Genomic DNA, 26912 nt, shown 5'->3' on the forward strand with positions numbered 1-26912 from the left:
TGCAACAAAAAACTGTGTGGGAAGATCAAGCGGAGGGACCCAGGACCAGGTGGGCTAGCCTGGGAAACAGGGCAGCTTTTCTCTTGCAGCAGAGTGAGTGGGGCTGGTTGCAAGTGTGTCCTGGGGGCATCTTAGTTCTTGGAAGGTTGAGAAATTTGTCATCCTTGAGAAAGATTAGTTTGGGAGATTTAGGAACAGAACAGTCATCTGCAGGGTGGTAAAGTGATTTATTAGGCAGCGTCCAGACTCCTCTGAATCAAGGACTCATGGGATCTGTGATCATAAAGGTCAAGAAAGCTGGGTCAACCTCCTGATCCTCTCACCACCAAATGTCCAGCTGCTACTACAGGGGGGACAGTAGTCAAGTACAACAGGAGAGGTGTCTGCAAGGAAAGGATTGGAGTGCAGAATCATGGCCACTGGGGACAGAAGAAAGGATGTGATAGCACTGGAGCTCCATAAGGAAGGAATGGAGGTCTCCAAAGGCAGGGGATCTTGGGGGATGGCACAGGAGACTGGAGCCCAGCCAACTATCTTGGTCCATTTTCTGTTACTATAACAAAATACCTGAGAGTAGGAAATGGATAAAGAAAAAAGGGTGATTTCATTCACAGTTGGCAGTCCAAGATTGTTGTGCTGGTATCCATTCAGCTTCTGACGAGAGCCTCATTCTGTGTATCATGATGGAGAATCAGAAAGGAAAAGCAGGCACTAGTGGGAGGGGCTTGTGTGGGGGAAATAGTGGGAGGAGATTCTGGGTCCCTTAAAACAGCCTGATCTCATGATGATTGCCTCATTTTTGTGAGAGCTACATTAATCCCCTGAGGAGGTAGAGCCCCCGTGGCCTAGTTACCTCTTAAAGGTCCCAACACCATTACATTTCAACATGAGTTTGGACAGGGATAAACATACTCAAACCCTGGCGGCCAGTTTGAGATGATGTAGAATATAACCAGCCTGCTCACAGGGTTGTCGGGGTAGTTTGGGGAATTCTGTTGATCATAGCAGTGGTTCAAATATTTTGCATGTTCAAATTCCTGGAGATTTTTAAAAAATATTAAGTGCTGAGCCAGATGCGGTGTCACATACCTGTTATCCCAGCAGCTTGGGAGGCTGGGGCAGGAGGATCACAAGTTCAAAGCCAGCCTCAGGAACTTAGCAAGACCCTAAGCAAATTAGTGAGGCTCTGTCTCTAAATAAAAATTAAAGAGGGCTGGGGATATGGCTCAGTGGTTAAGCACCCCTGGGGTTCAATCCCTGGTACAAAAAATAGTAAGTGCTGATACCTGGCTCGCATTCCAAGTATTGTGATTTGATTGGTCTGGGGTACACTGAAGCGCTGGGTGATTTAAAAGTGCTCCAGGTGATTTCAACGTGCAGCAGAGTTTGAGAGCATTGGGTTAAAGTTTGAGAGCATTGGGTCCTGAGCCAGAGAAAGCAGGTGGCTTGGAAGGGTGGGCTCCTGCAGCCTCCAGATGGAACGAAGTGCACTGGGCCTTCCGACACCCACCAGTGCGTTTGCTGTGAGCCACTGATTCGGTGTTAATTTGTTGGGGCAGCATCAGGAACAAGCTCGGTTATCAGAGAGGATGCCCCTGTCACATCCAGGGCAGAGGAGATCACCCTTCCCTTGTACCTGTCAGCCTGGACAAAGGGCTGGGATGATGAGCTCATCGTTCAGAAAAGGAGGAATTCTTGGGTATGTTTCTGAGGGATGAGGAAGAATGAGTTCAAGGGGAGAGCCCGACGCCTGCTGGGTTCCAGGCACGTCTGGGGGACGTGATGGAGTGGGGAGGCTCCCTGCCCCATGGAGCTACTCCCACTTACTCACTGTTGTGATCTTGGGCAACCTTCCTGGCCGCTCGGTGCCTCCATTTGCTCATCAGTACAATGGGAATATTACACTGCTAACTCTTATAATTGCCGTAAAGATTGAGTTCATATTATAAAAGTGCCTAGGGCAGTGTGGTCACATGGTAGCACTAGGTGAATCACCTGCTGTTGTTATATTCTTTGCAAAGGAAGACAGACAACCACCTAACACCAATATGTTTATTTGTTTACAGTCACTTATTGACCTCTTCTGGTTTACAGGAGCTGTGCTAGGCACCGGCAGTTTTAATTTGCTAGAGGTAGATAACAAGCAGGCAGGGAGAGAGGAGAAGCTGTGGACAGCCTCACCTTAGGGAAGCACTATTGTTATTGGGCACAGGGCTGCTGCAGGCAGGTCTGGGCAGGAATGGCCCCATTGTTTTTTTGGAAGCAAGATGAAGGTCAGGTTCCTGAGTCAAAAGAAAAGATGGACAGACATCTTGGTAACTCCCCACTCCCCCTTCTCTGTCCCCTGTCCTTCCCTGCCTGTCCTTCTCAGGGCCAGACCACTAGGTGGGCTAGCCTCAGGACAATGGTGCCAAGGGCCACAGAGGGCACAGGGGGAAGCCAGGCCTGCTGCCACCTCACTGAGCACCACCCACCTTCCTGTCCCCCATGCTCTATGCCTGACCCCAGCAGGACTGAGCAGGTAGGACAAGCAGTGACCGTTCCCGAGGACAGCGTGGTGACTATTCCTTTGGTGCCCTGGGTTGGTTTCTGGCCTTTAGATTCAGAGTGACTCAGGGGAAAGGGGCTGCTGGTTATAAATACTGCTCTTGGAGGAAGATTCCTCCCTGCCAATGTGGCACGAACCAGTGTAGCGTGCTGTCTGCAAGCATGGGCTCCATGCCTAAAATAAAACTGGCCAAGCCCAGGGTGGCCTGGAGAGGGAACCCTGGTCGGCCCGGGTCCTCAGTACCCATCAGGCTGCCGAACCCCTGAGCCAGAAAACATGGGTCCAAGGGTCCTTGACCTGTCCCTAGGACCCACGTCACTGCTTATTGTAAAGCCTGCTTTTTTAAAATCCCTTAGCTTGGAAAAGTACTGTCACACACAAATATAAAAAAGTCATTCCAGGGGCTGGGGCTGGGACTCAGTGGTAGAGCGCCTGCCTAGCATGTGTGAGGCACTGGGTTCCATCCTCGGCACCACATAAAAAATAATAAATAAAATAAAGGTGTATGTCCATCTATAACTAAAAAAATAAATAAATAAATAAAAAAGTCATTCCATACATATCTGATGAGTAATGTGCTATGACATCCTTGGAGAGCAATTAGGCCCCATCTTTCTTTCTTTTTTTTTTTTTTTGGGTGCTGGGGATCAAACCCAGGGCCTTGTACTTACAAGGCAAGCACTCTACCCACTGAGCTATCTCCCCAGTCCCAGGCCCTATCTTTTGAAATTTTAAAAGGTACATCTTTTTTTTTTTTTGATGCTGGGGATCGAACCCAGGGCCTTATGCTTACAAGGCAAGCACTCTACCGACTGAGCTATCTCCCCAGCCCCTTAAAAGGTGCATCTTTTGCCAGAAGATGACCCCATTGGGGAGTTTATCATACAGTGACTCTCATACATGAGACAACAGGACAAGAATGTTCTTTAAAAGAAGCTCCCAACCGGTTATTGAAAAAGTCAGCAGTCATTCAGAAAGATTATTGTGGTTGTAATATTTCAAGTGATAAATAGTAACTTTAATATCACTAAAAAGATTTGAACGCTCATTCTATGACCTTGTCGGTGAACATCAGTAACCCTGTTGGGCCCATTTGTGTAAGCAGGACTTGCTGCCCTCTAGTGGCCTCGTGACAGCACTTCATGTGTCCTTTGCAAGGGGCCACCCACACATGGGTGGCTGAGAAGGGAAGAAATTTATTCTCTCACAGCTCTGGAAGCCAGAGGCCCAGATCAAGGTGTCAACAGACCCAGGCTTTCTCTGAAAGTTCTGGCAAAGCGTCCTTCTTGCCTCTCCCAGCTGCTGCAGGTGGTTGCCAGCAATCCTGCCGCTCTTGACTTGTGGCCCCCTCTCTCCAGTGTCTGCCTCCATCTTCAGTGGCCACCTTCGCGGGGGTGACCCGTTGTGTCTCCTTCCCACGTCCTCTTTTTCCCATATTTTTATTGGTGCATGATAATCATACATAATAGTGAGATTCGTTACGTATTTGTGCATGCAAGTGACAGGGCGATATGATTTGGTCAGTACCTCTCCCCAGTCTTTCCACGTTCCTTCCCTCACTTCTTCCCTTCAGTCTCCTTCCTCTTCTGGTCTCCCTTCCATTTTCACAAGTGCCCCCACCCCACCTTCCTTTTTCCTCTCTAGCTTCCACATTGAGAGAAAACATGACCCCTGGCTTTCTGGCTAATTTCACGTAGGATAATGCTCCCAAGTTCTGTGCGTTTTCCTGCAAATGACAGAATTTTCTTCATCTTTATGACTCTGTTGTGTGTTTATGCCAGTTTCTTGCCCCTTCTTATTAGCCACTGGCTTTTTGGCTAGCCCCCATGCAGATAATTATGTTTGCAAAGACCCTATTACCAAGAGGTCATATCCTAAGGTTGTTTGTAGCTGAGAATATTTTTTTCCATGGGGGGGCATATTCAACCACCACAGAATCTTTCCTTAAGTTTTTTTTTTTTATATATATTCATCTCAGTTAGTGTAGTAAGTTACTTAATTTTGATGTGCTTATCATGATTTTGTTGTTGGGTTGAGAATGGATCCTAGGGCCTTGCACATACTAAATACATGCTTTACTGCTGAGCTACATCCCAGGCCCTGGTGTATCATGAATTCTTTTTTTTTTTTTTTTTTTTTTGGTACTGAGGATTGAACCCAGGGGTGCTTAACCACTGACCCACATCCCCAGTCCTTTTTTGTATTTTATTGAGAAACAGGGTCTCACTGAGTTGCTTAGGGCCTTGCTAAGTTCCTGAGGCTGGCTCTGAACTTGCGATCCACTTGCCTTAGCCTCCCAAGCTGCTGGGATTACAGTGTGCACCATTGTATCCTGCAAAAATTCTTAACCATATATGTCATAGTCCATTTATGCTGCTATAATAAAAATATCTGCAACTAGGTAATTTGTAAACAATAGAAATTTATTTCTCTCAGTTCTAGAGGCAGGAAAGTCCAAGGTCAAGGTGTGAACTGGTTTGGTGTCTGCGGAAATCCCATCTCTGCTTCCCAGATGGGCTCTCTTTACTGTACCCTCCATCAGGGTGAACTCTGTGTCCACACATGGCAGGGGGCAAAAGGGAGGGAAGCAGATCCCTTATACATCCTGTATGAGGTCATTAATCACCTCCCCGTGAGCCTCACCTTCTAATACCATCACCTGATCGGATTTCAACATGAATTTTGCAGGAACACATACGTTTAGCTCATAGCAACACATGAAGTTCAGGTTGTAAGCTCACAGCCCACAAATATGGAGGCAGGAGATGGAGGCAAACCTCGGATCAGCAAGCTTTCCTTTTTGCTGCAGTGAGGTACATCGATCAGGCATGGGAGGGCCCATTTTCTGGGTATGGAGCTGGGACCTTGGGTAACGAAGGAGTCTGGGTTTCATAGTTTCATTGGAGACTCTGAGAGTGCAGTTTTGACAGTCAGGGGCTAGTTGTACAGGTTAAAGCTTTAGCTTAGGAGGGTAGTTGTAAAAAGGTTGAAACTCATTTTTATCTGGGGAGAGAGGGGTCTAGATCCAAAGGGATGAGTACTCAAATCTTGCCCACTGTTTTACTTTCCCTGGGATCCATTGTTTCCCAGAGTTTCAATATTTGCTGTGCCTCCATTTAGGACTAATTTGTGATGGGGGAAGGTCAAAATCCAGGGCTCAGCATTTAGTGTTTACCTCCTTCCTTCAGGATGCACTGGGGTTGGGAAGGGGTCAATGTTTGCTTTTGATGGAGATGCTGGAGGTGAACCCAGGAAGGGATGAAAGTTTCCTTTTTCCCCTGGGGCCCATTGTTTTTGGGAAAGGGTGTGCTGGGAGAGGTTTCATGTTTGGCTAATTTCCCCTCCTCCTCCCGAGTCACACCGTCCCCTCATTTTTCTTGGGGAGCTGACTTATAAGAATATTATTTTCCATAATCGTTCATAGGTTGTTTTGTTTGTTTGTTTTTGTTTTTTTGTACCAGGAACTGAACCCAGGGGCATGAAACCACTGAGCCACATCCCTAGCCCTTTTTATATTTTATTTAGAGACAGGGTCTCACTGAGTTGCTTAGTGCTTCACTAAGTGGCTGAGGCTGGCTTTGAACTCAGGATCCTCTTGCCTCAGCCTCCCGAGCCCCTGGAATTACAGAATTTCTTGGCTCATACTCTTTTCTATCAGTACAGAAGTCAGATGCATCTCTACGGTTTTGTTCTCGGGTATGTCTGTGGTGTCTCTAAATAAAACATAACTGAATTATAACTTTCCTTCTGTTCTTAGTGGCCTTTAAAAACCAAGAGTGCCCTTTTACTGAGTTCTTGCTGAAGCCAGGTGCTGCTTGGCACTTAGCTCTGATCGCCTTGTTCCTTTGGACCCCAGGCTAACCATGCTGCAGGCCAGCTCCTGGGGAGTGCAAGCAGGTGCTAGAGTGTCTACATAGCCACGCTGATTTTTTTTTTTCCTTCATAATTGTCTTTTTGCTTTCCCAGTCATCTTTCCGTTTCAACCAGTGATCTGCGTCCCCAGTTCTCGGTGATCAATGTTTAAGAGAAGTCTCCTTAGCTCTCATCTTCCAGTTACAGTCTTTGGGAAAGGATCTCTGTGCAACTACCAGAAACAAGAGTTGTCCTCTGCCATTTAGTAACTGTGCTAGTCAGCTTTTTGTCACTGTGACCACAATACCCAACCAGGACAACTTGGAGAAGGAGGAGTTTATTTTGGAACATGGTTCCAAAAGCCTCAGTCCATAAACACTGGACTCCATTGCTCTGGAATCAAGGTGAAGAGAACAGCATGGTGGAAGGAAGCGGCTCCATTCGTGAAAGTTGTAGCCAGGAAGCTGAGCAAGAGAGGGAGGAAGAAGGGGAAGGGGCCGGGGAAGGCACACTCCCGCAAGGCATACTCCCAGAGACCCCCTCCTCCAGCCATGCCCTACCTGCTACCGTGACAGATTTGGCTCCATGGAAATGTCATAGGCCAGGCTATATGGGCAATGACTAAACAGACTTCATTTTGCTGTGAGACTCCATGTTACCTAGAAAATGCTTCTCCCATGGGAACACCCCGCCTCTGTACCCATCATAGGTTACTTAGTATGACATGTTTGGCAATACAAAATGACAAAATGACAATTCTTATATAACGAAAAATTGTTCTCTTTTTGATTCCTAGTTTCCTAAACATTGTACCATGTCAACGGTGATTGTTTAGAAGTTAGTAACCATTCTTTAGTTTGTACCCAGGTAAGGCCATTTAGACCCACTTGCTCCTCTGCTAAGGATTTCATATCTCATGATGTTGGTTTGTAATTTTGAATCATAGGAACAGATACTTATGATTGATGTACTGACTTATGGTATAAAAACCCCTGCAACCCTACAGTCGGGGCGCTTCTCTCGGTAGCCAATTTTGGGGCCTTGTGTGAGACAGTCAGCTGGTTAATAAATTTGGACTTCTTAGTGGTGATGGATCTGTTCTTCAGTTGTGCCCCATAACATGACAGTTCCCACCCAGTCAGTCCCTTCAAACTAGGATGGACTGATCAGGTCACAATCAATCAATCAATCAATCGCTTCACCTCTGAACACTCCTTCATTAACAGAAGAGCCTTTGGGGACTCCTCATGTCCAGACCATAGCAGTAACCATTGTTCTTTGAACCTCTTCTTCAAAAGCTTTGCAGAGATGTGACTGATGTACGTACAGGTCACCCATTTAAGGTAAGTGTGTTTGTGGAACTGTTCACCAGCACCACAATTTTATTTTACTTTTTTATTTATTTTTTTTCATATATTTACTTTTTATTGAATCTGTTAATGTTACAGAGTTCTTGCACTGCCAAACCATGCCTGAGAATCCAAAGAAGGAAATGGTATAATGGACAGCCTCATCCACCCATCATACAGTATATTAAAACTTGATTCAAATGCATTTTGAGAATTTCACAATCTTTTATAAAATTTTAACAAGTGTTGGAATTTAAATCAGCTGCAGGTCTTCAAAATTTCCAGTACAGTGTGCCATTAAATAGACCTCCTCATATTCATCTCAGTTCATTCCTCAACAACATAACCCAACAAAAGTTTGTGGGAAAAATGTATACTTTCAGGAAGAATATGTGGCTCAAGTTCCAAGAGATTACTCGTTAAGGTTTTTGGCTCCCAAATCATGTCTTCAGTGTAACCAAGAATCTTTTTTCTCATTTAATCATCCTACCTCCCCCCCAATGACTCACTCATTCAAATAAATCAGAAGGCAGGTGTCCTACCTGCCACCTCAAATACCGACATTATTGCCCAGAAGTGGTAGCAGGTCCTGTGAGGAGACACTGTAGCCCTCCTGGAAGCCCAATTCCTGCACTGATGTTCACCAAGACTGAACTCCTGCAGAGGACGCCCCCTTACCAGGACAGCTGCATGCCCCTCGTGTGCTTCACGCTTGCCAGTAGCAAGGCTGCAACTCCTGCCTTTGATGGGTGGAGAAACCCAGACTCTGCATCAAGTGGTCATATATTTCTATTGAATCAAAGATATAAAACTAGGAATTGCTAGACTGTCTCATGAGGTGGAAAGAAACTTTTCAGTAATCCTGGGGAGCTTCCACAAGTCCCTCTGATGGACTAAGTACTATTGGATAGCTTAAGCTGTAATTATTAATAAAAGCGCTACAATCACTGTCTTTTGCCCTGCCTTTCCAGATGAACACTATTAGACACATGAAAAGGCTGGTAACAGAGCTAGCGGGGACAATCACTGTAACTTTAGGATGTTTTACTACCTTAAAAATTTGGACACAAGTATGTAAGGAACTCTTATCAATGACCATACAAGGCCCATGACACTTAAATGGGTTGTGGGTGGTTTTGCTTACATCACTTGACTCTTAAAGACAGGCCAGTGACTCCCTTGGCCTGAGCAGAAACCGCTCTTCACAGCAGTGTACTGTACAATTTAGACCTGATTGGAGGCTTTAGCAGCACCTGAAGTAGAGCCTCCAGCATTCACTGCCCCTTATGTCAAAGGCTATTTGGTTCCACTCTAGGGATTGGCAAAGGACCACAATTTTAGAACATTTTTATCATCCTTAAAAGAAACCCTGTACCCACTTGTAGTCATTCCCTGTCGCTGGCTCTTTGCGGTACAAAATCCGTGGATATTTGTCACCGCTTGCAGCAACAATTTGCACGGGTCTTATGGGTGGTGGACTGGAAACTGAGCCACTTCTATCTCTGGGCTGCTTCCTTGCTTGCTTGTTTATAGAGGATAGAGGAAATGAGGTTTACTTGCTTTGAGAGGAGAGAGAGAGAGGGAGAGAGAGAGAGAGAGAGAGAGAGAGACAGACAGACAGAAAGAGACTTTGCTTTCAGAGATATCTATGTCTTCTTAGTTTTCTGCTGCTTACTGGTGTGTCCTGCATCCTATGAACTAAGGGTGCGTCTACCTAAGGTGCTTTACTGATGCGTCTCAGTTCTCCGCTCTGCGATCTGCCTTCCGCTGCTTTCTGCTAGCTGCTGTGTCTTCTGCTAGCTGCTGCGTCTGCTTCCTTTCTTCTGGCGGCTGCTGCTGTGTGTCTGCTGCTGAGTTTCCTGTCTTGCTCCGCCTACGCTTATATCATCTCCAGGAGGTGGAGAGCAGGGCCACGCCTCTTACGCAAAGAGGCACAATTAGGAGTGCTTGAGAACACATGCGCATACATTGTGTGCGGGGGCGATAAATCACCTGAGTGTGCTTATGTCAATTAACCTCCTGGCTGCCGATGTGATCAGGCACCATGCCGTCAGCATGGCACAGCCCCCAACAATTCCCCATTTCCTTCTGTGCCCCAGCCCTAGACACCCGGATGGACTTTCCATCTCTATAGATCTGCCTGTCCTAGACATTCGTACACATGGAATTACATGTGGTCCTTTGGGAACGACTTACATTTCGCATAATGTTCAATCATGTTGGTGCATCTTACTAGCTTTTGAAGTCAGTACGCGAGTCTGATTGTGGATGGGGTTTGTGATGGATTTGTATTTGATAAATGTTCTATCGGGTTTTCATTGCTGTGACAAATACCAAGAAAAACAGCCTAAAGGAGGAAAGACATATCTCGGCTCCTGGTTTCAGAGGCTCTCAGTCTGTGGTCAGCCGGCTCTGCTGCGCTGTCCTGAGGTGAGGAAGCGCATCATGGCAGAAGGGACACGGAGCAAGCAGAGGGGCCGGGCCAAACACGCCCTTCCATGGCCACCCCAGCGCCGGTCTTGCCCACATAGGTGCCAGGTCCTCAAGTTCCCACCCATCCCAGACGCCATCAGATCAAGAATCCGTTCCTGGACTGGTCGCGGATGATCCAGTCACTGCCAGAAGCCCCACCTCTGAACCCTGTTGCACTGGGGACCACGCTTCCAACACAGGAGGCTTGGGGGACATGGCAGGTCTAAACCAGAACAGACAGATTTGTTCCTAAAAATACTAACTGAGCATAAAGTTGATACCAAAAAAAAGGCAATAAAGACTCTACGGCTTTAGAGATCAATTTTTCTAAATTCAAGCATAAATATCAATATGGCCAGTTTTTCAGAATTTTAATTATGTAAAACTAACATTTCAATATTTTCAGCACCATCTCAACTTGTTCTAAAAGTCGATTTGGTTTAGCGTATTCTTCAGAAGTGACCTCTGTAAGGTGTATTTTTGGAAGAGCAAATGGCAGAGTCGGGCCTGGTGGCGGCAGATGGCATCTGATGGCAGGAGCTTGAGGGGAGTGCGTCACAGGCGGGCATCACGTGGCAAGAGAGGGACCAGAGGCTGAGGAGGCCACTCCTTGATAACGGCCTGCTGCAGCAGTGACCAGCCTCGTTCCCAGAGGGCGAAGACCCACCCGGAAGGCCTCATTCGCCGAGGATACACTACCAGGGCTCCAGCTGCCAGCCAGGAACCTCTGGGGACAAGCATGTCCATACTTGCATTTAAAGCAAAAATTCAGCTTCACAAGGATGCATTTCAGAATTCTTCATGAGCAATTACTAGTCAGTATTATAAACTGAGTCCTGAAGAATTATAAAGTTAGGGGCTGGGGTTGTGGCTTGCCTAGCATGTGTGAGGCACTGGGTTTGAGTCTCAGCACCACATAAAAAGAAATAAATGTCTACTGACAACTAAAAAAAATTTTTAAAAATAAAGTCAGTAGATTAATATCTACACGTTTGAAGGAAAGGCTTCAGTGTTATTTATTGATTTTTTTTTTTTTTTTTTTTGTACTGGAGATTGAACCCAAGGGTACTTAACCACTGAGTCACATCTCCAGCCCTATTTTGCATTTATTGAGAGACAGGGTCTCACTGAGTTGTTCAGGGCCTCACTTAGTTGCTGAGGCTGGTTTTGAACTCGAAATCCTCCTGCCTCAACCTCCGGAGCTGCTGGAATTATAGGTGTGGGTCACCAGGACCAGCTTGTGTTGTTTTTAAGTAAAACTGTGCAGACCAGTTGCCTGTTGAACAATTGAAATGTAGCTAGTTTGAATGAGACGTGTCATACACATAAATTTTCAAGGATTCAGTACAAAAAATTGTGAATCACTTCACTAATATTTTTTATTTTGATTATATTTAGCAGTGATCATATTTTGATTGTCAGGTTAAAAATATGTTAAAATTAGTTTTTTCTTTAAAATGCAAAATTTAAAATTATGCTTACATTTGTGACTCAAATTCTCCTCTTGGATAGTGCTTATTTGAAATGGAAAAGTTTGGTTGGATTTAAAATCGATTTACAGCATCACAAGAAAATATTAATTTGTGAATTTAAGGCAAAGTTGCTAGAGTTAAAGAATAGATAGTTCCTCAAGAGATTGAGTTATCTGAAATGTGGTTCATGGTAAGAACAAAGGATGCTGGGAAAATAAGGGAAAATAGTTTCTACTTATTTAAGCAAACAAATTTCCTCATCAGTGGTAATGCTAAAAAAATTGAAGAGAGTCATCTTTATGAGGTTCTGCTTCTTGTTTCAGCTCCGTACTGTAAACAGGTAGGTCCGATAAGTGCCTCATTTACCCCTTTTGTGCCTTTTGTTTGTGATTTTGCAGTTCAAAGTGGCTGAGCATGTGTAGAGATAGAGAGAGGGCTGTCCAGCTTTGGGAAGCAGGAGGAGGCTGCGGTGTGGCTTAGGAGGTCTGGGTGGGTAAGCCGCTCAGGTGTGAGTCAGAGCTGTGGCGGTGGACACTGGGCTCGACTAAGAGGAAGAGGGAGTTCACCCATCTGTCCAGGAGGCTGCTCTGGTAAATGCTGAAATAACATCACAGTATATGAGAGAGCTCTGAAGAGCAGTGAAATGTGTGGATTCACGAGATAAGGACCAATCTAGAAAGCAAGAGTTAAGAGCGTTGTCCTGAGGCTGACAACTGAACAATCAGAAAAGTGTTAAAGCCTTCTTGGCTAGTGCTGGCTGGCCAGCTCGTGTCAGAAAGGCAGTCCGGCATGACAAATGTGAACTTGCAGGCCAAGCAGATCCTGCAGATCAGCAAACTGGAACAATCGTTAAAAACACCTGCTTAGTATTATTCAGGGCTATGTGGAAGAGCTTTTCAATGATAACGCAATGGCTTGTTTCACCAGGACATTGGCAAATGAACCTTTGTAGCAAGTGGCATTTCAGTTGACATAAATGTGACCAGAGGCTTGTAGGAACCTTACTCTATTTCCTCTATGAGCAACAGACTAGTATTCACTAATTCAGTGTTTATAGCGACTTATAAATAGTGACTTGACTAAGAAGAATCAACTATATTTCAAGCATAAAACTTGATTCTAAAAATATCAAGTCTTATAGAACCTGAAATTAAAAGTGAATTAATGGAAAATAAGGTCTCACTTAAAACATTGAAAATACGGGGTCCTGGGGGTTTGCTCAGTGGCAGAGTGTTCAATGAACATGCTCAAGGCCCTTGGTTCAGATTCCTAGCCCTGAAAAAAAAAACGAGACTCTAGAAGTTTTCATGCAATATCGATATCTAATATCTCATTCATTGCTCCCTATTGCTTTCTTATATACTATAAAGGAAGTATAGTGGGCTGGGGCTGTGGCTCAGTGGTAGGGTGCTTGACTAGCATGTGTGAGGCACTGGGCTCCATCCTGAGCACTACATAAAAATAAATAAAATAAAGGTATTGTGTCCATCTACAACTAAAAATTTTAAAAAGAAAGAACATATAGTAACTTTTTCCATCAAAGCCCAAGGTGATGATCTCATTCCTTCCACTTCCTTTTGGTGTGCGACGTAAACACGAGCATGTCTGTGTGGACTGTGAGATGAACACAGTCGGGAAGTACGGCTTTAGAACTACTTAAGACTTATCTACTGACAAACAGCCTGACGACCATCCTAAATGGAACAGCCAAAGGCCTGTGCGATGGGAGCTGGACAGTCGCTTGAAGGATGGAGACAGCTATCCAAGCTCGGTGGCTCATGCGTACAATCCTGGCGACTCAGGTTCAAAGCCAGCCTCAGCAATGCAGCAGGACCCTGTCTCAGAAATCCCCGGGACTGGGGGTCTAGCTGTGTTGGGGAGCCCCTGAGTTCTACAGCTCCAAATCCTGCATAGTGAAGGGGAAGAGGCTTTGAGATGGTTCTTGAGCACAGCCCAGCTGGTGGGGTGGATATTTCTTTCTTTTGTAGCTGCCATAACAGATTTTCACAAATGTGGGGACTCGTGACATGCAATTATTGTCTTAAAGTGGAGGAAGCAACCCCCCCCATCCATGGACCCTCTGGAGGTTCTGGGGGAGTCAGGCTTGCCACCCCCATTCCTGGGCTGCCCCCATCTTCAAAGCTGGCAACGTGGCAACCGCTCCCCCTCCCTCACCCCCCACCCCCTTCCCACTTCTGCCTGGGAAGGAGCAACTCTAAGGTTCCTGCCACTGCAGCAGGCCAGCCTGATGATCCAGATCACCTTCCCATTTCAAGATCCTTAACTGTAGTCACATCTGAAAAGCCTCTCTGCACCCCCCCACAGGTCCCAGGGGCTAGGATGAGGACTTGCTGGCAAGGAGACAGTCCTGCCTGGTATTGCTCCTGTGGTAGGAAACTGTAGGCTAACGGGGGATCTGGGGGACAGGAGGGCTAACATTTCACTGTATATACCATTTGGTTTTAAATATATGCAAACTTAATTTAATTGAATAAAATTTAAAGCTCTTTTTAAATTCTTTTAGTTGCTGATGGGCCTTTATTTATTTATATGTGGTGCTAAGGATCGAACTTAGTGCCTCACACGTGCTAGTCTAGCGTTCTACCACCGAGCCACAAACCCAGCCCAACTTTAAAGTGCTTAAATTCATTTATCAGTGTTGTATTGTTTGTGTTCTTGTATATCTTCTTTCTTTTTGGTGCTGAGGATAGAAACCAGGGCTTCACTCATGCTAAGCCGGTGCTTTACCACTGAACTATGCCCCCAGTCCTATTTGTATATCTTAAATGCTAAGTAACTTAAAAAAAAAAAAAAAGTCTTCTGAGCCTGTCAGGTCCAAGTGGAACATGCCTGTAATCTCAGTAACTCTGGAGGCTGAGGCAGGAGAATCACAAGTTTGAGGCCAGCCTCAGCAACTTAGTGAGGCCCTGCAACTGAGACCCTGTCTCAAAAAAATAAATAAATAAAAAAGGGAAGTGGCTTGTGGTTTTAATCCCTCATTAAAAAAAAAAAGTCTTCTGGATTCAGCCTCCAGGACCCACCACCACGATGGCCGCCAGATGGCGCGCATTCGACGCGCCGGTGTGCCCGGGTCACAGGGCTTGGCACCTTGCCTGCTCTGTCGCTCATCAGGAACCCAGCAGGGATGAGAGGTGAGAGGCACGCTTGCAGGTGCAGGGCAGCTGCTTCCCCTTCCGGTCAACTCATGGCCTCCCCCGAGGACTGAGAATCACGTGAACATCTCCCCAGTGCACGCCTGGTAAGCACTGGGTAAGTGCTGCGGTTGGTGACCACATCCACCCCCTGGTGAGTGAATTTCCCCAGCTCTCTCTGCGTCCTATTAAAGGGCAACCCCACCAGCCTTGGGGACCTTTCTTACCACTCTCGCACCTTCGTCCCGACCTGTGGGTTCTCAGGTGCCATTTCCTTTGTCTCCTGTCTCCACAACTTACCATCTTAGCTAAAATGGGATGTCTGGGTCTGCTCTCTTTTGGGGTCTTCGCTCTATGCATGTTAATCAGTCTTTTGTCAGTGGAATTTGTGGGGCTCATGGGGCACTGAGCTGGGTGTGGGAAGGTGACAAAAAGGTTTTGCTTTTCCTTCGCCTACAGTGGCTTGCTTTGTGGAATGGAAATAGGTCATGTGATCAAGCAGAGTTCTGAGAGCAGGGAGTGTCGAGAGCGGTGAGAGAGAGGAACCGAGTTTGGTTCCAACAAGTGGATTTTATTCACGCAGTGCACGCTCGACTTAACCTTCCTAATGACAGCAAGTCACACATACATTGAAGATTCACTCCCTTGTCCACCTAGAGTCCAATCCCCATGGACTTACTCAATGCAACGTCTCTTAGCCAAGAAGTCAGTCAGCAAGACTGAGGGGCCTCTTCTCAGTTCCTCTCTCAGCTCCTCGGATGTCTTTGGACGTCCTTGGGTGTCCCATAAGCCAGAGGCTGGGTGGCAGTCATCGCCGCAGGAGAGGTGATCAGTCATTTGGCCTCGGTGACAACGGTTGATCAGCAATCAGTGATGGAGTGGACAGCAGCTGGGACAGTCAAGAGACAGAGCGACGTGGAGTCCTCTGGTCATGGTGCTGCTGACAGTTTGCTCCCAAAGTCCAGGGGTTTAAGTGGTGATTCTTAGCCCCGTCACGCTCTGGTCTTCATTGATAAAGACCAGAACACGACTAGACTAGGAGCCCCCATTCAATCATACACAAAGGTTCATATCGGCATTGTTCAGAGTGTCATCCTGCCACACAGCAATTTGTCACCAGGGCCTTTTATGATTTTAGTTTTACAAATTCAGGCAAATACCAAATACAGCTTATTATTACTACATAACACACGACTGTAGCAATTCCTATTAATTCCTTGTCTCATTACATGGAGGGCTGGTCTTCTTGTACACAGCACTAGCAGGGGTAAGGCCTGGGCTAGCCGTCTGTCCTGCAGGAGCTTGAGATACCTGGGGTAGTCACTCCCCGCTAAATTTAGGCTGAGTTGTTACATAGCAGTAGCTCATTTATAGAGTCGCTTTTACCTTTTTACCCTCTACAGGTCCAGGAAGGCACACAGAAGCAGGCCTGAATGAATTTGAAAGGCTAGTCTTCTTTTCCTGACTGCTGAAAATTTTTTATACTATCAAGGATATTAAGTCCTATGCATGAGGCTATAAATGTTTTCCCCAGTGTTTTTATTTTCTTCTGTTTATGAACTTTCTTTGGTGAATAGAAGACTCACACACACTTCCAAATCACTCCTTTGCTTTGTGGATTCTTGTCCACACCTCACATTTCTGCGATTCTGATATTCAAATATCCTTTTGCCACCTTCTAACCAAACCCAGTGGGTCTGTCCCTTGGTAATGCAAAGCCAGTAAACACCCAAGAGATAAAAGAGTGAAGAAAGGTCCACCAAACCCAGTGGGTTTGTCCCTTGGTAATGCAAAGCCAGTAAACACCCAAGAGATAAAAGAGTGAAGAAAGGTCCGTTACTTGCAGCAAGAAAGGAGCTGCACTGGAGATAATTCTCAACAATGTCTCTCCAAGGGCACTTTTACCAGTGAGCTACCTGCTCTGTTTTTTTTTTTTTTTTTAATTTTTAAAAATTATTTTTTGATGTTACTGGGGAACTGGAGATTAAACTCAGAGCTGCTTTACCACTGAGTTATACCCCCAGCCTTTTTTATTTTTTGAAAGGGCCTCTCTAAGTTGCTGAGCCTGACCTTGAATTTGGGAACCTCCTGCTTCAGCCTCCTGAGTCTCCAGGATTAGAGTTGAGCATCCTCAACTGCAAGTTCTTTTCTGGGGGAAATGTATACATATTCATTCAGGAAACACTCATCTTTACATGTGGAGGTGGCCACATTCCTGAGCACACTCAGTTCAAGGTCCCACATTTGAAATTAAAAAAAAAAAAAGCAGATGGAATGTCTCTGGGTGGAGACTTTAGTACCACAGTGTGCAAAGTTTTCCCCAGGGCACCTAAAAAGAGCAAGTCAGAGTGACTCGGTGACTTGGGACTGACTCCTAAGGTTTTCAATAAGGCGCCACTGAAACAAAGACAAACAAAACCACCTGACTTTGTTAAGTCATTCAAAGGAGCAGCAGCATCCCCTCCCTGCCCCTCCCTGCAGCTAGCCTCGGTGATTCTGCCTGAAAGCGCCTGTCCAAGGACTGACGCCTGGTGATCTTTTCTCTGAGGAGCTCCTTCCTTCCCACTGTCTCACCTGGGATCTCAAGTTCCTGAAAGTCAGTGGACTCCCCAGCGGGCAGGCCTGGACTCCCCTGCCGCCAGGCTCCAGGCTCCCACAGCAGGGGTGCACGTGAGGGCCAAGAAGGCTGTGAAGGATGGGGTGGGTGCGTTGGCTGGAAGACAGTTCTCTGATTAACAGTTCAGTGTTTAGCATCTTCCGTATGGAGATTTAAGAACAGTCTGTTATTTTTGCTAGCTCACTGCCAAGGCCCCTTTCTTGAGAATTCCATATCAAATGTACTGAGGACTGGGCATTGGGGGACAGCTGGACACTCCCTTCCTGCCTCCCTCACAACCGTAGGAAGTGAAGGTCGTAGTTTTAGACTTTCACACTCTTATCATTTTTTGGTTTGAGACCTACTCTGGGAGTTATCTACTTACTTTGGCACCCTTTTACTGAGATAATCTAATCAAATAAAATATTGTTGCCAAGCTGACTCACAAGTGGAAAGGTCTCTGATTAATGATTTTTCAGCAACACTATTATGGTGGTTGGGGGACAGTCTATTCCATCTCTTCCACCCCGTCCCATTCCACCAACCTGGCTTCAGCAGGGATTAACCCACTGACAGTCTTGTTTATAAGTACCTTCCTCCACCCCCTCACTCTGCACACCATAGACTGGCTTTAAAATCAAAGTCATTTTAATTTCTCCATATTTGCCATAGACCCCCAAACCTTGAGGACTCTTCTTTAAAATTCACGATCCTAATGTGACAGGGGCAAAGGCCAGATAACTGATTATCAAAGAAAAGGAAATAAGTAGATAGCACTTCTCCATCACCTGGCTGCTAACAGCCCCAGGGGAGGGAAGGATTGCACTTTCTGACACAGGTATTCACCCCCTGGACGGCTGTTTTTCTGCCTTTTGGTCAGATAGGGATGAGAAGAAAGGAAACCTCAAATCTGTACAGGTGCAAGACACCTCCACTGCCGTGGGCACAAGTTCTGGGTCCTGGCTCCTCTCTGGAGGTGTCTCTCTCTCTCTCTTGCTTTCTCTGTTCTAGTCCTTAAATAAAACTTGTTTTCTTGCCTTGGTGTTTGTTGGGTGTTGAATCTTCAATGCTGTAGGAATCGAGGACCCAATTCTGATTTTCAAGACTGGTGTCAAATGGGGACTCATCGGGATCATCATTGAGGGAAGCTCTTCTGCACCCCACATCTTTTTGAGGTGCGTCTTTCTATCTTTTTCGTTTTCTTTCTGAAGGACAACAGTGGGCACCGGCTTGCTAATTAAATGCAGCTAGTGCACGCTGCCATTCTACAAGACTTGGGTGAGAGGATTCAAGGTCTTGGTAGCTCCTAATCACCTGTCCTGCAGGTCAGGCACGTTGGGTTCTGCCAAAGTGAAGCCAGAATTAAGGACAGGTAGTTAGTGTAGAAATAGGAGACCGGGTCAAATCGAGGAAATGAAGCCATGAAGCCACCTGCCTCTGGAAGTTGGAGACTGCCCCTGGGAGAATGGAATCCAAGGATCTCCGGAGCCCATTGATCACCAAATTTACCTGCCTTTATCAAGGACTGCAAGCATGGAGCTGCTAATTAATGCCCCCTGGGCCCTTACCTGCCTGAATCATGTTGGCCCTCCCCCTGCCCATGGCTTCTCACTTAATACAAAACCAGGCCTAGTCACTAGGCAGGAAGGAGAGAGAAGGGGGGAGGGAACTGGAGAACAAAAGAGCCTTTAACCTATAAAAGATGGAGGGTTCGCTCACTTCTTGGGACTTTAGAACATCAGCCATATGGCCCCCTTCTTCCTCCTGGGAGAAGTCTGTATTATTAGCTTTAAATAAAACCTGCTTCATATGCTTGCCTTGGCTGCTTCTCTAGTGTTCAGACTTCAGCATTAGAAGGAGCAGAACTCGTCACCAGTAAACGGCGGTATCAAAAACGGATCCTCACTGTTCTATCTAGGCTGGGAGCCTGTCTGGTGTCTGGTGTCAGTAGACAGTGTCCCTAATCCCACGTTGCCTTTGGATGCCCAGAGAGACAAACAAAGAGGGGAAACAATGGGAGATTCTGGCTGGGGCCACTCCAGGTGCATCTCAAAGGTTTCTCTCCCGACCTCCTCTTGAACTTACAGGTAATGGGTTGAAACCAGGAATGGAGACCATCTGAGTCTGGGAAGTTGGAGACCACCCCTGGGAGATTGGAATGTCAGTGTCTCCTGAGCCCATTTGATCAACCAGGTTACCTGCCTGTACTACCCCTCCCAATAGGCTGCAGGCAGGGAATCGCTAATCCATGCCCCCTGGGCCCCCACCTGCCTGAGTCACTCCATTTGGCCCTCCCCCTGCCATCTACTTCTCACCTTTTTGCCATCTCACCTGCATCTCCTGGGCCTAGTCACGGAGGCAGGAAGGAGAGAGATAAGTGGGGAAGGAACAGAAGACCAAAAGGAGACCCTAATCTATAAAAGATGCAGGGCACACTCACATCTTGGGATCCCAGACCACCAGCCATGCGCCCTTCTCCCTCCCTGAGAAGTCTGCGTTACTAATTTTAAATAAAACCTGCTTAATGTGCTTGCCTTGGCGTGCTCCTCTGCTGTTATACTTCAACATCTGAGGAAGCAGAACTCATCACCGATAAATGACGGTATCACTCTCCTGACAGCCCTCATGGGGTGTCTTAGGGGGACTGGTCAATCAGGCAGTGCTGGGTGAAAGTTCCAGGGACACACGCCTCCAGATGAGCCGAGCTGCACTCTCCTGTGCCCCCTCCTCCTGAGCACTTGCCCTTCGAAGATCAGACTCTAGTCATCGAGAGAGGGACATTTTACATGGAGTGGTTCCTAGTGTAAGGCCCCCAAAAAGGAAACCCCAACTCTGTCCCATGGATGGACGGCAACCCCAATCAACCGCAGGAGACATCACTCGATGCAAACCGCAAGAGGTGTTTATTCCAGCGCGCTGGGTCCCTAGCAGAAAATCTTGTAGGTTTATAAAGGCAGAAACCACACATTGGGAGGGGTCGCACATGAAAGGGAAAAGGGGGACAAAGCTGCCGGGAAATTTCAAAGGGGGTCTGGGTTTGCTGATAACATACAACATGTTTCACAATGTTTTACAACAGGGCGTAGATTCTGGTCAATAGTTTCTGGTAATCATTCTGTTTGATCACTATCTGGCTATCTGGCTCAATTTACCCTTTTATTCTCTGTTTGGGGCTGTTTCTTGGAACAGCTTTAAGGGCTTTGTTCCCATTCCTGGGAGGGTGACCTTAGGGAGTTAAGATAACTGGGAGGGTGACCTCAGACAGCTTAGAAAAATGTCCATTCTTTCACTAGGAACTGCCTGGGTCCCTTTTCTTCACATATTAAGCCCTTACAAGCTTGTAGGGATCCTTACAAGCTTGTAAAAACCCATTGTAGTTTTTACCATTTCTGTGCTCCACTGCTAGTTTCTTTGGCTATAAAAAAGGAGGTGTTTTCAATTCCTCTCCCATAAACTCTGGGGAGAAGGGCGTTAAGTGTTCAAGAGCCACTCCATGTCCTCATCACCCTCTGGAGATTGCGTGGCCCACAGCGAGTGTAAACTCTTTATTCCAGCCTTTACACCTAGTGTTCTGCTGCTGCCCAACATGGTCTCAATACAAACTCTCCAATAGAAAGTCATGGCCATCAGAGGGAAATATAAATTTCAATACCATTCAGCCTGTTCTATAAAAAGGAAGGAAATAATCCAAAGTTTCTATTGTGCGGGCCTAAGGACTTTTCAGACCTTGTTTAAAAAACCCAAATTGCACCACAGGTGTAAATGAGCTCTGATCCTTTGTTCTAAGTGAGGCCCAATTCTGCTCCCCCAAAGTTCATTAACGGTGGACTCAACACAGATGGATCAGGATTCATTACACAAAAGACTTGTAATGACTACTTCCCAGGGTTACAAGTCACATGGTAAGTGTGGATAATCCAGAGGCCTGCATTTTTTCATGGCTACCCATGAAAAAGCACGGGGGTTGTGACCTCACTAGGGAGGCAGCAGTTAAATCTAGGGGTCATGCATGGAAGGAGGGGTGGAACTGCTGGTTGCTAGAGGCTCCAGTATCAGGTAGCCGTCCCCTTGCCAAAAAGACAGTACTACAGTGCAGACACCTATTCTGCTCTCTTTCGTTCATTGCATTTCATTGTTCAGAGGGGAGCCTTTTACTTAAAGGTATGAATGGGAGATGGATGATTTTCTGCATCCAAACCTGGCCTCATTACCAACTGGGGAATGGAGAATGGTCTCCAGAGGAAACACAAACTATAACACCACACCTTAAGAACTGATTTTACAAAGGTAAAAAATGGCTGACGTGCCCTAGGCATAAGGTTTTGCCTCTCAAGCTCAGAACAATAGCTTTCCTATCTTGTCAGCCTTCCACCAGATCTCCATCTCTCCAAGGTTTGGATCTAAAATGTAAGCTGCAGAGGTGATTATCCAAAACTGGTTTGGGACCAAAGGAAAAAAAAAAGTGTCACTTTTAAATTCAAGCTGCTATGGGACCTAAATGGCTGGTTATCTTATCTGCTCTTGAACTCTGCCACCTGCTTTCTTAAAAGTTCCTCCCTAAACACTATGGCACAGGGAGGAAAAATGGAATGTTCTCATGTATACAAGTCTTCTTTATCTTGAGACTCTGCCTGTGAATTTCAAGACTCACATTCTTTAAATATGTGGACTGACTCTAATCTGATCCCAAAGGGCACTCTGATCTGATAAAGATGTTCTGCATGATTCCTTACTAGAGTAATTACAACCATGTCATTTTCTCTTTAGGACTTCCAGAAGAATTTTTAAGAATTTCAAGAATTTCTTAAGAATTTTTTAAGAATTTCTTTCTGAGGATTCATCACTTATATATAAAAATGCATTAGACTTATGAGCATTGATCTTATATCCTGCTACTTTATTGAATTCACTTATGAGTTCTAAAAGTTTTTGGGTGGAATTTCCCGGTTCCTCTAAGTAAATAATCATGTCATCAGCAAATAGGGATAGTTTGAGTTCTTCTTTTCCTATTCGTATCCTTTTAATTTCTTTGGTCTGTCTAATTGCTCTGGCTAGAGTTTCAAGGACGATGTTGAATAGAAGTGGTGAAAGAGGGCATCCCTGCCTTGTTCCAGTTTTTAGGGGAATGCTTTCAGTTTTTCACCATTTAGAATGATATTGGCCATGGGCTTAGCATAGATGGCCTTTACAATGTTAAGGAATGTTCCCACGATCCCTATCTTTTCTAGTGTTTTGAGCATGAAGGGTGTTGTATTTTATCAAATGCTTTTTCTGCATCTATCGAAATAATCATGTGATTCTTGACTTTAAGTCTGTTGATATGGTGAATGACATTTATTGATTTCTGGATGTTGAAACAACCTTGCATCCTTGGGATAAAACACACTTGATCGTGGTGCACTATCTTTTTAATATATTTTTGTATGCGATTTGCTACAATTTTGTTAAGAATTTTTGCATTAAGTGGATGAGGACATATAATGGGGGGTAGGAGGGGTTAGCGTTAAGGTTAGGGTTAGGTTTAGGGTTAGGGATAAGGAGTGTGGTAAGAATGGAGGAAGGAAGGACTGTACAGAGGGAAAAGAGGGGTGGGAGGGGTGGGGGGAAGGGAAAAAAATAACAGAATGAATCAAACAAATTGTCCTATGTAAATTTATGATTTTTAATTAAAAAAAAGAATTTTTGCATTGATGTTCATTAAGGATATTGGTCTGAAATTTTCTTTCCTTGATGTGTCTCTGTCTGGTTTAGGTATCAGGTGATATTGGCTTCATAGAATGAGTTTGGAAGGGTTCCTTCCTCTTCTATTTCATGGAATGCTTTGAGGAGTATTGGAATGAGCTCGTCTTTAAAGGTTTTGTAGAAACTGGCTGAGAACCCATCTGGTCCTGGACTTTTCTTTGTTGGTAGGTTTTTGATGACTTCTATTTCATTACTTGAAGTTGATCTATTTAAATTGTGTATGTCTTCCTGGTTCAGTTTAGGTAGTTCATATGTCTCTAGAAACCTGTTGATGTCTTCAAGATTTTCTATTTTGTTGCAGTATAGATTTTCAAAATAACTTCTAATTATGTTTTGCATTTCATCGTGTCCATCATGATATTTCCTCATCCGTTCCAAATTTTAGTAATTTGAGTTTTCTTTCTTCTTCTCTTTGTTCGTGTGGCTAAGGGTTTATCAATTTTGTTTATTTTTTCAAAGAACCAACTATTTATTTTGTCAATTTATTCAATTGTTTCTTTTGTTTCAATTTCATTGATTTCAGCTCTGATTTTAACTATTTCCTGTCTTCTACTACTTTTGTTTCTCTGTTCTTCTTTATCTAGGGCTTTGAGCTGTAGTGTTAGGTTGTTTATTTGTTGTTTTTTCTTCTTTTATTGAATGCACTCCATGAAATAAATTTTCCTCTAAATACTGCTTTCATAGTGTCCCAGAGATTTTGATATGATGTATCTTTGTTCTCGTTCACCTCTAAGAATTTTTTTTATTTCCCCCCGATGTCTTCTGTTATCCATTCATCATTCAATAGCGTATTATTTACTCTGCAGGTGTTGGAGTAGTTTCTGTTTTTTATTCTGTCATTTATTTATAATTTCAATCCATTATGATCTGATAGAATACAAGGTATTAGCTCTATCTTCTTCTATTTGCTAACAGTAAAGCTTTGTGGCATAATATATGGTCTGTTTTAGAGAAGGATTCATGTGCTGCTGAGAAGAAAGTGTATTCACTTTTTGTTGGATGATATATTCTATATATGTCTATTAAGTCTAAATTTTTGATTGTGTTATTGAGATCTATGGTTTCTTTGTTCAATTTTTGTTTGGAGGATCTGTACAGTGGTGAGAGAGTTGTGTTAAAATCACCTAGTAGTATTGTGTTGTGGTCTATTTGATTCTTGGAATTGAGAAGGATTTGTTTGATGTACATGGATGAGCCACTGTTTGGGGCATAGATATTTATGATTGTTAGTCTTGCTGATTTATACTTCCCTTAAGCAGTATGAAATGTCCTTCTTTATCCCTTCTGACTAACTTCGGCTTGAAGTCCATATTATCTGATATGAGGATGGATACTCCGAGGTGCTACGCTTTCAGAGGAGCTACTTCTTAGAGGTCTGCTGCTTCTTCTTAGAGGTGCATTCTACATCCTAGCAGAGGTGCTGCTTATCAGAGGTGCTTCCTATAGGTGCGTTCTTAGTCCTCTGTTCTGCGACCTGTGATCTGCGACCTGCGACCTAGAGGTGCGTGCTTAGTCCCGTGTTCTGCGACCTGCGATCTGCAATCTCCTCCCAGGTGAAGAGAATGTCTTATATACACTAAGGCAGCCAATCAGCTTAGGATTAGCACAATTGAAGAACGCACCACAGTACCAATCAAGAAAGAATGAGGAACATCTGTTGACCACTAGCACAGTGGAGACATTAACCAATTAGGCAAAAGGTAACACTAATTATGCGCCATCTCTTGGCCCAACACCAGCCGCCGCCACCTTAGGGCTACTTCAACATGTCTCTACACACAACCAGTGTAACTCCACTTCACATACAACCACAAAAATGGGAAGTTATACTCTATGTATGTATGACATGTCAAAATACATTCTACTGTCATGTATAACTAAAAGAACAAGTAAAAATTTTTAAAAAATTGTTTGTAACTAAATTGACTATAATTAGCACAATCAGTTAAAGTAATTCAAGGTTTTATCCTAAGGTCAAATATTAAAGTACTGCCATAAACCAAAGTTTAATCCTCTATATGTTGAAGTAACAAGGATTTTTTAAAACATTAATCTGCTCTTGTCCAACAAGATAATTTCTTATGCCTCTTAAGTTTTATCATTTAGAGAAATTAGTCTTAAAGGAATTAGAGTTTGTTCAACTCTGGTTAAACAACTGTTATTTTAGAGTATTATAGTACACTAAGATTCTAAATCTTTCTTTAAAAGCTAGACTTGGTTATATCAAAATGTCACTGTAATTGTGGTGCCATTACTGGCTTCTTTGTATATTAGATGTTTTCAAGTTTTTGAAGCATACAAATATATTTAAAATGTAAGGGTTAAAAGAATAGTTTACCAAGATGGTGTCCTTCAAACTAATGTTTGAAGTAAAGGTTTGGGATTATTAAAATAATGTTTCTTGGTTCATAGCTATTCTATGAACTAAATATGTTCTTATTCTTGTTAATCTTATTTTGTATTTTTCTTGTAAACTTTGTAACTATTCTTTGCTAATGCCTTACAAAAATACAACTTCTAATATAGCAGCCTGACTTACTTTGAGATAAGGCCATCACCTCTAAGACAGATAGGATATAAGGCTAACTTCCAGTACTAATACTGACCCTGATTAAATGGAAGGGAGAAATAAATATAAAGATAGACGTTAAAGTTAAAACCCAGTACTCCTACTCTAGAAGTGGTAAAACTGGCTTGCTAGATGTTTAAAACCAAAACTTGGAGACTAAAGTTAAGAAAATAAAAGGACCAAGAAAGAAAATAGTATTTGGCTCTTGTCTTCTGAGGTCAGCTCAAACCCAGGGGAAGAGGGGACTTCTCTGAGGGCTTTGCAACTCTGGGGCACATGATCAGGGGGATCAATGAAACCCTGGAGAGCAGAAAGCCAACCAGTGTACATGCTGCAAAGAGGAGGGTCATCGGAGAGGGAAACATCCCTGATGCTTCCCGGGGAAACCTCGTGTGGCCAGCAAGATCCTGACCTATCCTGGCAGATGGCACTGGAGGAGCTAAGAGGTTTTTCTCAAGTTCCCAGAATGACCCTGTTGGAAGCTGTATGTAAACTACGGATTTTGTTTGAGCCATTAAGGCAGGGAAGCTGCTTTTCTGGGAACTCTTGGGTGAAATTTGAGAAAGCCCAGATAATGCTGGCACCCTGCCTTAGCTCACAGACACAGGTTCCAACGCAGTAGCCCGGAGATGGATGTAACCTGCCGAGCACCAACCTGTTCACCTCAAGAAGCCTGCCACACTGAAACCTTTGATGCGCTTCCCTGCAAATAAAGGATTGAAGCCTTTTTCAGTTGTTCGATTCCAGTTCCTAGCAGGGCTGGAAGACTCATCAGGCACCCCCCTTTTTAAGTCTAACTTCTGTCTTTGTCTTTTATTCCTTAATGATTATTTTCAGACTTTTTATTTTCCTAGGTGACTCATACCTCCAAGCAGGAATCTGCTCTACTAGGGTGCTGGTGGCCCCAGCATATGACCCCCTGAGAGAACTCAGCTGACTCTTAACAATAGATAGGAACAAGGTCAATTTGACCAGTTTGGTTTTAAACACCTGGCAAGAAAGTTATAACCAAAGCACAGCCATACCTGGGCATTTAAAAGGAAAGGTAATAGTTCTTTTGATGTAACTTAAGATGTATACTTGTGTCAGCCCACCAAGAGAAAGTGAGATTGGAGGATATATAAGAGGGATTCTTAGATAAGACTGCCTAAGAGACTCTC

The 26912-nt window shown here is 44.5% G+C and overlaps 1 protein-coding gene and 1 long non-coding RNA gene across 2 annotated transcripts in view; both read right to left on the reverse strand.

Annotated features, from left to right (window-relative positions):
* Window positions 1-26912, reverse strand: part of LOC306670939 (carbonyl reductase [NADPH] 3) — a 60413-nt gene that overhangs the window by 10106 nt on the left and 23395 nt on the right. The gene's annotated exons all lie outside the window — the stretch shown is intronic.
* Window positions 10019-14873, reverse strand: LOC306670823. Its single transcript, XR_013766504.1, has 2 exons — window positions 14735-14873; window positions 10019-10444 (listed from the first exon to the last, which is right to left on the reverse strand). It is a non-coding gene; the product is annotated as an uncharacterized lncRNA (long non-coding RNA).

This window comes from Sciurus vulgaris (assembly GCF_902686455.1).
Source record: "Sciurus vulgaris genome assembly, chromosome: 10".
In the NCBI taxonomy this organism is placed as follows: domain Eukaryota; kingdom Metazoa; phylum Chordata; class Mammalia; order Rodentia; family Sciuridae; genus Sciurus; species Sciurus vulgaris.